Raw genomic sequence first — 13,717 nt, 5'->3', positions numbered from 1 at the left:
GTTTAAATCCTTTAATGGATAAGTCATCACCCAAACATCAACTCCTTAATCGTTCTGCATCACTTATTAATTCCTTTTTAATTGATTATGGTATAATTGAAATATGGAGGCATATGCATCCTAGTGATAGAGAATACTCGTTTTTCTCACATGTTCATAATATATATTTGAGAATCGACTATTTCATAGTTGACCCTCGACTTCTATTTAATGTTCAGAAATGTGAGTATGATGCAATTGTTATCTTCGATCATGCTCCTTTAAACCTAATATTTGAACTGAAAGATGTTGCTTCTACCAGACGATTTTGGCATTTTCCAGAACACTTGTTACAAAGTTCAGAATTTGCTGAGTTTATTGAAACTCAGATAAAAAAGTTTTTTCTCTTTAATAATACAGGAAACGTCTCAAAGTTAGTAATTTGGGATACATTAAAAGCCTATTACGTGGTCAGATTATTTCGCATATAGCTAAACTGAAGAAACAAACAAGAATAGAATTAGATAAAATCTCTAAACAAATTAAAGAATTAGATAACATCAATGCAATCTCTCCAAATGTTGTTTCATTTAAAAGAAGAGTAGAATTACAATCACAATATAATTTATTATTAACATATCCTATTGAAGGATATTTGCTTAAATTGAAAAGTCAATTTTATATTTTGGGGGATAAAATAATAAGCTCTTAGCTTTCCAATTAAGAGCAGCTAGAGCTAAAAGACAAATTTTAAAGATTCGTAAAAATAATGGAGATATAGCAAGTAACCATGAAGACATTAATAATATTTTCAAGATTTTTATTCTGATCTTTATAGAGCTCAATTTCCTGCAGATTCCTCCAAAATGGTTATTTTTTACATAAGATTAAATTCCCTCAAATTTCTGCTGAAGATCAACAGATGCTTGATGCTCCAATTACCGAGCATGAAATTCAGAAAGCTATTTTTTTAATGCAATCAGGTAAAGCTCCTGGACTTGATGGTTATTCGGTAGGATTTTACAAAAAATTTACAAGATTACTTTCTCAGTATCTTTTGGAAATATTTCATGAATCCTTTGGGAAGGGTAGTTTGCCTTCTTCCTTTTATGAAGCATCTATTTCCTTAATCCTTAAGAAAGATAAAGATCCTACAGAATGTTCGTCACATAGACCTATTTCACTATTAAATGTGGATGCAAAAATTCTCTGTAAGATAATGGCTAACACCAATATAAGCAACCTCAATGTGTTACCTCTCTCAATGCAGAAAAGGCATTTGATAGAGTTGAGTGGCCATATTTATTTAAAGTATTAGAAACATTCTGGTTTGGTAATAATTTCAATAGGTGGATTTAAATGATTTATAAGAATCCTATTGCCAAGGTTATTACTAATAATTTCAGGTCCTCTTTTTCACTTTTTCGTGGTACTAGACAGGGATGTCCATTAAACCCTTTATTATTTAATCTTGTATTGGAACCTTTGGCAACAACACGACGTGAAGCTAAAAATATTCATGGTATCTCTATGAAAGGAACAATACATAAGATTTCTCTTTCTGCAGATGATCTTTTGGTTTTTATTTGGAATCCTGAGAAATCAATTCCTAATCTTTTGGTAACACTAAAAGATGTTGGTAAATTTTCAGGATATAAACTTAACTTGAATAAAAGTGAATTGTTTCCATTAAATTCCTCTGTTTTTTATATATAATGATATTCCTTTTAGAATTGTTAATACCTTTAAATATTTAGGTATTATAATTACTAAAAAGGTATAAATAAAGCTAACAAAAGCTATAAAATATAAATATCTGTATAAAGCTAATATAGTTCCTTTAATGGACTCCCATGAAACATGTATTTTCTAGGTGGAATCCACTTACTTTCTTTAATAGTCGTATCCATGCTGTGACATTGATGATTTTACCTAGATTTTGATATATTTTCCAAAATATAACTATCTTTTTAACTAAAAAAATGTTTGATCGAACTGACTCTCCTATTTCTTCCTTTACTTGGAACAATAAAAGACCAAGACTTAACAAGTATCACTTACAAAAATCTAAAAAATGATGTTGGACTTGCACTTCCTAATTTAAGACTATTATTGGGCTGTTAATATCAGACAATTATGTTTTAGGCTATATTGGCTTTACAAGAACCAAAGACCACGATGGGTTGATTTGGAAATAAAAGCTGTTAAACAATTTCATTTAACTTTAATATTAGGAGCTCCATTACCTTTACAACTCTCTAAAATTCCAAATTTAAATCTTTACCCTATTATTAAACAGTCCTTACGGATTTGGTTTCAGTTTCGCAATTTCTTCTTTTTAAATTTAAAACATCTTAAGTTGTCCTGTTTTTTATATCGAAACTTTTTATTTAAACCTTCAATAGCCGATCCCATTTTTCTCCTATGGAGAAATAAAGGGATCCGTTCTTTTACAGATTTATTTTGTGATGGTCGATTGATGACTTTTGAAGAGTTAATTAACAAATATTCTCTCGCTCATACACATTTTCTGCAATAGCTTCAGGTTAGACATTTTTACAACAATATTTATCTAAGTTTCCATATTTGCAAGAATCTGATTTGTTGGATACCATTTTGAAGTTGAATCCTTTAGTGAGAGGTTCCATTAGCAGAATTTATAATTTACTTTTGTTACAAAAAGAGAACCTCTTACTAAAGATTAAACAAGATTGGGAGAGAGAACTTAATATGACCTTTGTCAATGAAGATTGGTTGCGAGTTTTGAAAAACGTAAATTCTTCTTCTATATATGCCAATCACTGTTTAACTCAGTTTAAAACAGTTCACCATTATTATTTAACAAAGGAGAGACTATCTAAAATATTTCCTAGTATAGACAACTACTGCAATAGGTGTAAAACTGAAGTAGCTACTTTGTCACATATGTTCTGGTCATGTTCTTTATCAAAACCGTTTTGGAAATCTTTATTTTCTACAATTTCTAAAGCTCTGAAAATTAATTTACAACCTAACAGATTGACTGTTCTGTTTGGAATAGTCCCGCATCATATACAGTGTATTTCATCTTCAGATCAACATGTAATTGCATGTGTTACATTATGGGCAAGAAGGGCTATTTTATTAAAATGGAAAGATACTTCTGTCCCTAAATTAATTAAATGGTTTTCTCAAGTAATGTTATGTCTCAGTTTGGAAAAAATTAGAAGTAGAATATTATCATTTAATTTGAATTATTTTATATGGTTTCCTTCCAATCTTATTCTATATAAATATGAACTGGCGGTTGATGATTCTTTTTCTTTATATATATATAAATGATGGTAAGACGTATTGCTCCGGGGGTTGTTTCCTAATGGGTTTTTTCCCAGTTTTTGTTTTGTAGTCAGTGTTTTATTTTAGTTAGATGGGGTTCTTTTTTTCCCTTCTTTTCCTTACATATATATTTTTTTCATTTATATATACTACGATCAGTTTTAATTTTCTTCAGCTTTATTAATTGTATATATTACTTTGTTGAAGTTTTGCATCATTTTATAGCTGTAGAAGATTATGTACCAATAAAAGGAATCTAAAACTGAAAATAACATGTCCCTTACGACCCTGGCTGTTTCTGCACTTGTAATACTTCTGTCGTTAATATCTCTGTTAAGGCACCTGCAGTTTCTCCACTTGAAAAGCCTCTGTCGTTAATTATCTCTGTTAGGGCCGTGGCAGTTTCCACACATAATATCCTTTTAGTTTATATCTCTGTTAGGGCCCCTGCAGTTCCGCATTTGTAATACACCTTTCGTTAACACCTTTGCTGGGGCCCTGATAGTCTCTGCACTTGTAATACCCTTTTCGTTAGCATCTCTGGTAGGGCCCCGGCAGTTCAAGCACTTGTAATTTCCCTTTCGATAATATCTGTGTTAGGGCCCCGGCAGTTTGTGCACTTGTAATTCCTTTGTCGTTACTATCTCTGTTAGGGATGCGGCAATTTCTATACTTCTAATGCCACTATCGTTAACATCTCTGGTATGTCCCCGTCAGTTTCTGCACTTATAATACTCCTTTCGTTTATATCTGTATTAGGGCCCATGCAATTTCTGCCCTTGTAATACATCTGTCTTATTATCTCTGTAATGGCCCGGGCAGTGTCTGTACTTGTAATACACCTATCATTAATATCTCTGTTAGTGTCGAGGGACTTTTTGCACTTGTAACAGCCCTGTCGTTAATATCTCTGTCAGGGACCCGGTAGTTTCTGCACTTGTAATACAGCTGTCGTTAATATCTCTGTTCTGGCCCCAGCAATTTCTGCAGTTTTCATACCCATTTCATTAACAGCTCTGTTAGGGCTCCGGCAATACCTGCACTTGTAATAGCCCTTTCGTTAAAATCTTTGTTAGCGCCCCCGCAGTTTCTGCACTTGCTTTCTGTAGGGTCCGGGGGAACACCTTCCCAGGTCGTGGGTATTTATCTACCATGATTTGCGTCCGAGTATCAAACATCTCCTCTTTATAGCGTCTATGAAATTGATGCCACTTTGGCTCACTTGTATAGACTCTGTGTTCATCTACTGAGTAAACAAAAATGCTAAAAGTTTATTTAAGATCTAGCCCATCTCTTTTGGCAAAGACATGGTTTACCATTTTGATCTTCCAGAGGACAAATTTTGTCCCTGGCAATATTTTGCTCTTAATATATCTGTAGAATCCCTTAGGGTTCTCATTCACCGTGTCTGATGAGGCAACTTCATCCCTTCATTTTATCCCTCCTGTTTCCTTTCTTAAGTGTTCTCTTGCTTTTCTTGTACTCCATAAGCATCTCATTTGTTTGTACCTGCTTGTACCTGTCTGTACATTTGGCAAACTCTATCATATCTGGATAGAGTTTACAGGATAGGATAAAGTGAATACGTGGAAAGTTAAAATCTCCTTCTATACCAACTTTATATTTCTTGCAAGAGTTTGAATGACCTTACAAATTTGCTGCTCTAAATTCCTAAGACTGTTGGGCGGTCTGTCATATAACCCCATTAACGTGTCTTATTGGTCAGTTCCACCAAAAACGCCACACTAGTCAAGTTCTCCAGTCTGTCCAACCGGAGCTTTGCTCAGACATTTGCCCTGACTGAGACTTGGTGAATTAGTTTGGCTGTCCACCATGCAATGTTGACGTTTTTTTTTCCCTGTTTACGGCTCTTCATTAACGTTAACCACATACTGCGTCGTTATTTCTGAATTATTTCACAAAGCTGAAAGCTCCTGACTTTCCTCATTACCATAAGTGTTTTTAATGACTGAAGTATATATTATTGAGAGTTTTTATAGCTATTGACAGCTATAAATGCAGCCATAATTTGATTCTCGTTGCCACTCTACCATTCCGTCTTAGAAGTAAACGAGTTTATCATAAATAATTCTATCTAGTTTACCATAGCATTGGACAGGGATAGAAACAGACAAGTTAGGGAAACGTTTAAATGGAGTAAGGGGAAATATGAGGCTATCAGGCAGGAACTTGGAAGTATAATTGGGAAACAGATGTTCTCAGGGAAACGTACGGAAGAAATGTGGCAAATGTTCAGGGTATATTTGCGTGGGGTTCTGCCCAGGTACATTCCAATGAAACAGGGAAAGGATGGTAGGGTACAGGAACCGTGGTGTACAAAGGCTGTTGTAAATCCAGTCAAGAAGAAAAGAAGAGCTTACGAAAGGTTCAAAAAACTAAGTAATGATAGAGATCTAGGACATTATAAGGGAAGCAGGATGGAGATTAAGAAAGAATTTAGGAGAACCAGAAGGGGACATGACAAGGCCCTGGCGGACAGGTTCAAGGAAAACCCCAAGGCATTCTACAAGTATGTGAAGAGCAAGAGGATAAGATGTGAGAGAATAGGACCAATCAAGTATGACAGTGGAAAAGTGTGTATGGAACCGGAGGAGACAGCAGAGGGACGTAATGAATACTTCGCTTCAGTATTCACTACAGAAAAGGATCTTCGCTATTGTAAGGATGACTTGCAGCGGACTGAAAAGCTTGAGCATGCAGATATGAAGAAAGAGGATGTGCTGAATGTTTTGGAAAGCATCAAGTTGGATACGTCACTGGGACTGGACGAGATGTACCCTAGGCTACTGTGGGAAGCGACGGAGGAGATTGATGAGCCTTTGGTGATGAACTTTGCATCATCAATGGGGACGGGGAAAGCTCCGGAGGATTGGAGGGCTACAAATGTTGCACATTTATTCAAGAAGGGGAGCAGAGATAGCCCAGGAAATTATAGACCAGTGAGTCTTACTTCAGTGGTTGGTAGGTTGATGGAGAAGATCCTGATGGCACTATTTATGAACATTTGGAGAGGTATAATACGATTAGGAATAGTCAGCATGGCTTTGGGAAAGGTAGGTCATGCCTTACGAGCCTGATTGAATTTTTTTGAGGATGTGACTAAACACATTGATGAAGGTAAAGCCGTAGATGTAGTGTATATGGATTTTAGCAACGGATTTGATAAGGTACCCTATGCAAGGCTTATTGAGAAAGCAAGGAGGCAGGGGATCCAAGGGGACATTGCTTTGTGGATCCAGAACTGACTTGCCCACAGAAGGTAAAGAGTGGTTGTAGATAGGTCATATTCTACATGGAGGTCGGTGACAAGTGGTGTGTCTCAGGGATCTGTTCTGGGACCCCTACTCTTCATGATTTTTATAAATGACCTGGATGAAGAAGTGGAGGGATGGGTTAATAAATATGCTGATGACACAAAGGTTGGGGGTGTTGTGGATAGTGTGGAGGGCTGTCAGAGTTTACAGCGGGACATTCATAGGATGGAAAACTGGGCTGAGAAGTGGCAGATGGAGTTCAACCTAGATATGTGTGAGGTGGTTCATTTTGGTAAGTCAAATATGATGGCAGAATATAGTGTTAATGCAAGACTCTTGGCAGTGTGGGTGATCGGAGGGATCTTGGGGTCCAAGTCCATAGGACACTCAAAAGTACTAGGCAGGTTGACTCTGTGGTTAAGAAGGCATACAGTGCAGTGGCCTCGATACCCGTGGAATTGAATTTACGAGCCGAGTGGTAATTTTGCAGCTATATAGGACCCTGGTCATACTCCACTTGGAGCACTGTTCTCAATTCTAGTCACCTCACCTTGTAAGGATGTGGAAACCATACAAAGGGTGCAGAGGAGATTTACAAGTATGATGCCTGAAATCGGGAGCATGCTTTTTGAGAATAGGTTGAGTGAACTCGTCCTTTTCTCCTTGGAGCGACGGAGGATGAGAGGTGTCCTGATAGAGGTGTGCAAGATAATGAGAGGCATTGGTCGTGTGGATAGTTAGAGGCTTTTCGCCAGGGTTGAAAAGGCTAGCACGAAAGAATATAGTTTTAAGGTGCTTGGAAGTAGGTGCAGAAGAGATGTCAGGGGTAAGTTTTTTTTGACGCAGAGAGTGGTGAGTGCGTGGAATGGTCTGTCGGTGGCGGTGGTGGAGGCGGAAATGGAGTCTTTTAGAAGGTTCCTGGATAGGTACATTGAGCTCAGAAAAATAGAGGGCTATGTGTAAACCTAGGTACTGTAGTTCTAAGGCAAGGACATGTTCGGCACAGATTTGTGGGCCGAAGGGCCGGTATTGTGCTGTAGGTTTTCTATGTTTCTAATTGTTATAATACCGAGTTATCAAATTATTTCAAGGGAATTATCATTTTAACGCAAAGAACAAATTGGAGAATTTTAACATGTCAAGTGTTTTGAGTATTAGATGCTCGACTGGCTTCCTAATTTTTAATGGTTCTGAATCGCTGGATCAATCTGACCTTCTTCGTGGTCCAATGCATCATGGTTCGTTGATGGAGTATTAATTACCATAGGAGCAGAATTAGGTCATTTGGTCCATCGGGTCTGCTCCAATTTTCTTCTCAACCCCAATCTCCTGCCTTCATTCCGTATCCCTCTATGATCTGACCAATCAAGAATCTGTCAATCTCTGCCTTAAATATACGCTAAGTCTTGGCCTTCACAGCTGTCTGTGGCAAAGAATTCCCACCGATTCACCACTCGCTGGCTAACGAAATTCCTCATCTCCGTTGCAAAATGACGCCCTTGTTTTCTGAGGTCGTATTCTCTGGTCTTAGACTCTCTCACCAAAGGATGCATCCTGCTTACATCCACTCTGACAAGGCCTTTCTGCATTCGATAGGTTTCAATGAGGTCAGTCCTCATTCTTCTGAATTTCAGCGATTGCAGGCCCAGGGCCATCAAGCGCTCTTCATATGACAAGGCATTCAATCCTGAACTTCCTTTGACCACTCTCCAGTTTCAGCACATCTTTTCTAAGATAACGGGCTCAAAACCGTTCACAATATTCCAAACGAGGCCTCAACAGTGTTTTATAAAGTTTCAACATTACATCCTTGCTTTTATATTCTAGTCTCCTTGAAATGAATGTTCACATTACATATACCTTCCTCACCATAGTCTCAACCTTCAAATTAACCTTTAGGGAATCCTGCACAAGATTTGCAAGTCCTTTTGAACCTCATTTTATTTTTGTATTTTCTCTCCGTTTAGAAAATAGTCAACCTTTTCATTTCTTCTACAAAAGTGCATGACCATACACTTTCCGAACCTATATTCCATCTGCGATTTCTCTGCACATCCTCCTAAACGAAGTCCTCCTGTAGCCTCTCTACTTCCTTAAAATTACCCTCTGAGGTCAGCCAAACTGGCGTATAGTTTCCTTTCTTCTGCTTTTCTCGCTCTTTGAATAGTGGAGTGACATTTGCAATTTTCCATTGTTCTGGAAACATTCCAGAACCATTTCAGAAGGCCTTTGACAAGGTGCCGCACGCCAGGCTGCTTAGCAAGATAAGAGCCCATGGTATTACTGGGAAGTTACTAGCATGGGTGGATCATTGGCTGGTCGGCAGAAAATAGAGAGTGGGAATAAATGGATCCTCTTTGGCTGGCTGCCGGTTACCAGTGGAGTTCCACAGGGGTCGGTGTTGGGACTGCAGCATTTTATGATATATATCAATGATTTGGACTACGGTATTGATGGATTTATGGCTAAATTTGCAGATGATACAAAGATAGATGGAGGCGCCAGTAGTGCTGAGGAAACGAGAGCCTGTAGAAAGACTTCGATAGTTTAAGGGAATGGGCAAAGAAGTGGTAAATGAAATACAATGTTGGAAAGTGTATGGTCATGTACTTTGGTGGAAGAAATAAACGGGCTGACTATTATTTAGATGGGAAGAGAATTCAAAAGGCAGAGATGCAAAGAGACATGTGAGTCCTTGTGCAGGATACCCTGAAGGTTAACCTCCAGGTTGAGTCGGTTGTGTAGAAGGTGAATGTAATGGCATTCATTTCCAGAAGTATATAATATAAGAGCAAGAATGTGATGTTGAGGCTCTATAAGGTATGAGCCTTATGATACCACACTTGGAGTACTGTGTGGAGTTTTGGGCTCATTTTAGAAAGGATATACTGACATTGGAGAGGGTTCAGAGAAGATTCATGAGAATTATTCCAGGAATGAAAGGTTTACTGTATGAGGAACGTCTGGCAGCTCTTGGGCTGTATCCTCTGGAGTTCAGGAGAATGAGGTGAGATCTCATAGAAAAATTCCAAATGTTAAAAGGCTTGAACAGTTTAGATATGACAATGTTATTTCCCATGGTAGAGAATTCTAGGACAAAAGGACACGACTTCAGGATTGAAGGACGTCCTTTTATAACTAAGATGCAGAGAAATTACTTTAGTCAGAGGGTGGTAAATCTGCGGAATTTGTTGCCACGAGCGGCTGTGGATGCCAAGTCACTGGGTGCATTTAAGGCAGAGGTAGATAGGTTCTTGATTAGCTAGGGCATCAAAGGTTATGAAAGCTGGCGGAGTGGGGATGACTGGAAGAATTGGATCAGACCATGATTGAATGGCGGAGCAGACATGATAGGCCGAATGGCCTACTTCTTCCCCCATATCTTATGGTCTTACGGTCTTACAGTGATTTTTGAAAGACCATTACTAATGACTCCATGTTCTCTTCAGCTACCTCTTTCTGAACTGTGGGGTGTACACCATCTGGGCCGGGTGATTTATCTACCTTCAGACCTTTCCCCTTCCTAGGAACCTTCTCTCTGGTTGCGGTAACTTCACACACTTCATGACTCCTGACGCCTGGAACTTCCATTATATTGCTGGTGTCTTCCACAGTGAAGACACTGCAAAATACTCATTCAGTTCGTCCGCCATTTCGTTGTCCCCTATGACTACTCCTCCAACATCATTTTCCAGCGGTCCAATATCTACTTTCCCCTCTCTTTTAAACTTTATGTATCTGAAGAAGCCTTTGGTATCTTCTTTAATATTAATTGCTAGCTTACTTTCGTATTCTATAGTTACCTTTACAATTCTTTGGTTGACTTCCCGCTAATCTTTGCTTTATTATCTGCCGTCTTCTTGGCTTTGATTTCTCTTGTTAGCCAGAGTTGTCTCATCTTTTCTTTGTACTACTTCTTCCTCTTAGGGATGTATAAATCCTATCCCTTCTGAATTGTTTCCAGGCATTCCAGCCAAGCCTACTCTGCCGACATCCCTGCCAGTGTTCTTTTCCAATAAATTCTGGCCTTTTCCTCATTCATGCGTCTGTAATTCCCTTTACTCCACTGTAATACTGACACATCTGACTTTAGTTTCTAATTGTCAAACTTCAGGGTGAATTCGATCATATTACGATCACTTGCTCCTGAGGGTTCTTTCACCTTGCGCTCTTTAATCAATTCTGGTTCATTGCACAACACCCAATCCAGAATAGTTTATCTTCTAGTGGGCTCAACCACGAGCGGCTCTAAAAAACACCTCAGAGGCAATCTCGAAAGGTTTAAAAAGGAGAGGAATTTTTCTACGGTCTTTTAAATCGAAGCAACAGGCGGAGAGTGAAGAAGTAAAGGCATCTCGGAGAGAAGCCGTTTTTTTAACTGATCGGGAAAAAGAGTCTAGACTGCGCAGGCGCGTGACGTATCGCACCAAAAGTTCAAAAAAAAAGACTGCCGTATACAGCGGCCATCGTCGGAGTGGACTGAGACAGAGTGAGACGGCTTTAGCTCAACAGGCTTCTGTGTAAACAGGCAGAGGCGAGGGTAGGTTCTGGTAAATTTTGTTTTGCTCGTTTAGAGTAGAGAGAATGCCAGGCAGGATGTTGAAATGCTCTTCTTGCAGGATTTGGCAAGTCTGGGAGACCTCCGGTCTCCCTGACAATGACACATGCAATAAGTGCATGCAGCTGCAGCTCCTAACAAACCGCGTTAGGGAACTGGAGCAGGAGCTGGATGACCTCCGGATCATTCGGGAGAATGAGAGGTTTACAAATAGTGGCTACAGGGAGGTAGTTACGCCAAAGCAGCAGCGCACAGTAATTGGGTTACCGTCAGGTGAGGGAAGGGGAAGGGCAGGCAGAGCAGGGCTCCCCTGTTGCCATTCCCGTCATCAACAAATATGCCGATTTGGATACTGTTGTGGGAGGGGGATGACTTACCTGGGACAAGCTGCGGAAGCCGGATCTCTGGTACTGAGTCTGGGTCTGTAGTGCAGAAGGGAGGGGGGAAGAAGAGGAGAGCGGTAGTGATAGGGGACTCGATAGTTAGAGGTACAGACAGGAGGTTTTATGGTCACGACAGAGACACCCGGATGGTTTGTTGCCTCCCGGGTGCCAGGGTCAGGGATGTATCTGATCGCGAGCACAGCATTCTGAAATGGGAGGGTGAGCAGCCAGATGTCATGGTACACATCGATACCAATGACGTCGGAAATAAGAGTGAGGAGGTTCTGAAGAGTGAGTATAGAGAGCTTGGTAGGAAGTAAAAAAGCAGGGCCTCGAGGGCGGTAATCTCAGGATTGCTACCTGTGCCACGTGCCACTGACGGTAAGAGTAGGATGCTCAGGCGGATGAACACGTAGCTGAGGAACACGTAGATGATCAGATTTCAGGATCATTGGGACCTCTTCTGGGGCAGGTGGGGCCTGTACAAGAGAGACGGGTTACACATGAACTACAGGGGAACCAATATCCTTGCAGGGAGGTTTGTTAGTGCTATTGGGGGGCGCGGGTTAAACTAGATTTGCAGGGGGATGGGAACCAGAGTGCCAGAGTAGATAGTGCAGCGGAGGTGAAAATAAATGATGTTAAAGTTTCATGCGAAGTCACAAATAGAAAGGTTGTGTGTGGTGGTAATAATCTTCTGAGGTGCGTCTATTTCATTGCACAGAGTATTGTGAGGAAGGCTGGCGAGCTCAGGCTGTGGATTGACACGTGGAATTATGACATTGTAGCCATTAGTGAAACCTGGCTACAGGAGGGGCAGGACTGGCAGCTTAACGTTCCAGGGTTCCGATGATAGAGGCAGAGGGATTAAGGATGGGGGGGGGGCGGGGGTGAGGGGATGGCATTGCTAGTCAGGGAAAATGTTACAACAATACTCAGGCAGGACAGATTAGAGGGCTTGTCTACCAAGGCCATATGGGTGGACCAGAGAAACAGGAAAGGTATGACACATTAATAGGGTTGTATTATAGACCACCCAATAGTCAGCAAGAATTGGAGGAGCAAATCTGCCGAGAGATAGCAGACAACTGCAGGAAACATAAGGTTGTGATTGTATGGGACTTAATTTTCAATGTATTTATTGGAACTCCTATACTGTTAAAGGTCTAGAGGGGTTAGTGTTTGTAAAATGTGTCCAGGAAAGTTTTCTAAATCAATATATAGAGGTACAGACTAGAGAGGATGCAATATTAGATCTCTTATTAGGAAACGAGTTAGGACAGGTGACAGAAGAGTGTGTAGGGGAAAATATTGGTTTGAGTGATCACAACACCATTAGTTTCAACCTGATCATGGATAAAGATAGCTCTGGTCCTTGGGTTGAGGTTCTAAACAGGAAAAATGCCAAATTTGAAGAAATAAAAAAGGATCTAAAAAGCTTGGATTGGGAAAGGTTGTTCTCTGGCAAGGATGTCGTTGCAAGTGGGAGGTCTTCGAAGGAGAAATTTTGAGAGTGCAGAGTTTATATGTTCCCGTCAGGAGTAAAGGCAAAGTGAACAAGGTTAAGAAACCTTGATTCTCTAGGGATATTTGAACTCTCATAAAGAAGAAGAGAACTTAAATGTTTTTTTGTGTCTGTTGTTATGATACCAGCCCCCTCCTTTGCGAGAATCGCACGAGCCCTAGTGAAGGGGGGGGGGGTCAATGACCCAAGAGGGAGAGAGACGTGCTGAATAGACACAGGAAATGGGAGAGAGAGGGAGACGTGCTGAAGACCACGTTCCCCCGGGAAGCAGAATAAAGCGACTCTGACTATTGTCTCATGAAGACCACGTGTAAAGCCCTCGGGCAAAATGGGCTGGTTGAGAGAGAGATTGACACTGGCGATCCCGTGAGGAAGTATAAAGGAGGGTCTGGGGGGGGGGACGACCCCTTCAGACGCACCAAGGAGACACGATAGCGATCTCGTCGTAGCGGGAAGCCATTTTGAAGGAAGCCACGTGCGTTAGATTCCGAATCGGGAGTCTGTGGCTGGAATCACGGACAATCGCTTTTAACTAACAACAGGAAAGCCTGCTCTCCTGATTCCACCGCTTTGCTTCGTAAGGGCCTGGGCAAGTGTTCCTTTTCTCACCAATCTCTCTCTCTCTCTCCAACACGGGAAACTCAGCGGTTCCCAGAAGGCTGAAGCCTGTCGACTTTTTGAA

The sequence above is a fragment of the Hemitrygon akajei genome, chromosome 8 (genome assembly GCF_048418815.1).
Source record: "Hemitrygon akajei chromosome 8, sHemAka1.3, whole genome shotgun sequence".
In the NCBI taxonomy this organism is placed as follows: Eukaryota; Metazoa; Chordata; class Chondrichthyes; order Myliobatiformes; family Dasyatidae; genus Hemitrygon; species Hemitrygon akajei.
This window is presented reverse-complemented; position numbering follows the sequence as displayed.